At 43.6% G+C, this 2528-nt stretch overlaps 1 pseudogene; it reads right to left on the bottom strand.

Annotated features, from left to right (window-relative positions):
* Positions 1-1384: 1384 nt before the first annotated feature.
* On the bottom strand, positions 1385-2308 carry LOC147642147 (uncharacterized; annotated as a pseudogene).
* Between the last annotated feature and the right edge of the window lie 220 nt (positions 2309-2528).

The following is a 2528-nucleotide window of genomic DNA, read 5'->3' as shown; positions in this document are numbered from 1 at the left end:
GTCGTCCCAACCTTCACCCAGATCTGGAAGGCGACGAGGGCGAGGACGATGAGGAGGACGAGGAGGAGAAGGTTCCTTAGTAGGAACAACCTCTCCCTAGCCCATCTAAGAGGACCAAGGGGCACAAAACAAAGTATTATAAGAAGCCTCACCGCCCAGCAACAACAAGTGCAGATTCCACGTGTGCCACAAAAGAAGCATCGCTCTACATACAGAGCATTTGCGGAGATCAAGCACTACGAAAAGTCCACGGAGCTACTCATACGTAGAGCGCCATTTGCCTGCACTTGCAACAACAAGGAGATAGTGCAAAGCCACCGTAGTGATTATCGCATGTAGGGAGTCGCACTAGAAGCACTCCAAGAGGTTGTGAGGCCTACTAAACAATTTTGAAGACACTAATCTATGTGCAATACATGCTAAGCGCGTAACCATCATGACTAAGGATATGCAGCTCGCTCTGAGGATTCGCGGGCGAAAGAAACTAGTGGCCTTGTGTAACTATATTGTTGATTCTAAGCCCTTTTTGTATCTTTTATCTGTGCAATGAAAGGAATTTTTTGTCCATTACCTTAGCAAGAGCAATCTAGCTCTACAGTTCTTTAAAATGTGTGTGCATCCAATTGTGTGGTGTAAAGATGTGATAAAGTGTGTTTTTATCACTTATATAGTCCTAATTGGGGTTGAATTGTGAAAATTTAGCATTCCAATTGCAATATGAAGCCTTCACGACACTTTTGGTGCTTAACACATTTTAGGCTTTCATTTTGGTTGCTTGACACACTTGTTTCACAGGGTTGGCTCAAAGTTAGGGGTTGTGATGTCAATTGATGGTGCTACAAGGCCATATGAACCCTTGCCACAAGGGTGCATTTTGCTTTATTTGGCCATAGCATGTAGTGGGAGTCATGAAAAAGGGTAAAAGCCACCATTTTATGGTGTTTTAGACATAATTTATAACATATGGTACTTGCTAAAGGTGTTTAGAAATTGCACATTAGATAGCAAATTTGAGCTATTCTTTAGCTTTTTTGCACAATCTGGGCATTATTATGATGTATAAAGGCCCCTTGCCCTATCCGCAACAAGGGTGTGAGTTTTGGTCAAATAGGGAGGCCTGTTTGGCCAAAACTCACACCCTTGTGGCAAGGGTGCAAAGGGGCCTTAAAATGTCATTTGGTAGTATAAAATGTCATTTGGTAGTATAAAAAGTCAAATACCATCAAATTTGAATCCAAAATGTGCTTGCCTTTGTGTATAGTGTAACCTTTGTGTATATTGTAAGACATACAAGTGTTTTGCATAGTTTCATCAAACAATGTGGTGTAAATAGCCAAAGACAAGGGACAAGAGTCATGATTGTATGCACAAGAGACATCATTATTCATATGCCAATACTTAAGATTATATTGATCAAAAGATAATAAAATAACATAGCATCATCATTTTCAATGATCATCTGAATCATGTCCATCTTTCTTTTATTAGCTTCAGGTAGTTCTCCGGTCAAAAGACACTTGGTGATCTCTTCGGGGTCGGTATGCCCTACAACTTGACAAATTCCTACTTGTGCAAGTACTTTGTCTCTAAAGCCGGTACTGAATGTGTTAGTAGCTAAGACTTTGTTAACCAAAATAATACTATTTACAGTATTGTGGATAGGCACAAAACCTTAGACATGGCCCTCAAAATAAAGATGGAGTAACTGCCTTCAGGGGAGTAATCCTTGTGGATAATGGTGATGTCCTCGATAGGCAAGTGGCCGATGTAGTGGGCAAGCGCAGCATTGGGCCCAAAAGGTTTGCATTTCCCTCCCTCACGGAGAGCCCAACTGTCCATCTCCAGCACATCCTCTCCTCTTGCTTGGTGTCATGGTCGGCCGTAGCATCCACTAAGATGGAGGACTTCTCTTCCTCCCTCACAGAGAGCCCAACTGTCCATCTCCAGCACATCCTCTTGCTTGGTGTCATGGTCGGCCGTAGCATCCACTAAGATGGAGGACTTCTCTTCCTCCACAACAGGTGGATAATCCACCTCTCTAGCCACATTGTCAGGGGGACATGGCGACCTTCCCTTCCACTAGTTTGGCATGTACTTCCTAGTACTCATCTTCTGGAACAACAGCATTGTGGTCTTGTTCAAAATCCTCATTGACAAGGGACACAGTTGCAGAAACTTTGTCTCCGAGGGGCAAGAGCTTGTCGCCAAGTGTGTCATCTTCAATGTCAAAGGGGAATTTAGACTTGGTGCAAAGAACAGCTAGACACTCATCCAATCGAAGGTCTAGCGCCTTTTCTAGATCATGCATGAAGAAATATGGAACACCCCCAATGATGATGGTGCCGAGGTTGTTGATCTCCACCTCAGGTATGGTGTCGGGGGTGTCTTCCTCCTTCCCTGGCTCTTCAAATGACCTGGTCTCTTGCACTAGTTTCTCCTCCTTTTGCTTATTTGTGGGCTTCATTTCCACATCCTTTTCATCCTACACTACGCCACCAATATGCAAATGCGGAAGCTCCATGGGAGGG

Source organism: Cibotium barometz, chromosome 1 (genome assembly GCF_041138505.1).
Source record: "Cibotium barometz isolate CiBa-2024 chromosome 1, ASM4113850v1, whole genome shotgun sequence".
Taxonomy (NCBI): Eukaryota; Viridiplantae; Streptophyta; class Polypodiopsida; order Cyatheales; family Cibotiaceae; genus Cibotium; species Cibotium barometz.
This window is presented reverse-complemented; position numbering and strand designations above follow the sequence as displayed.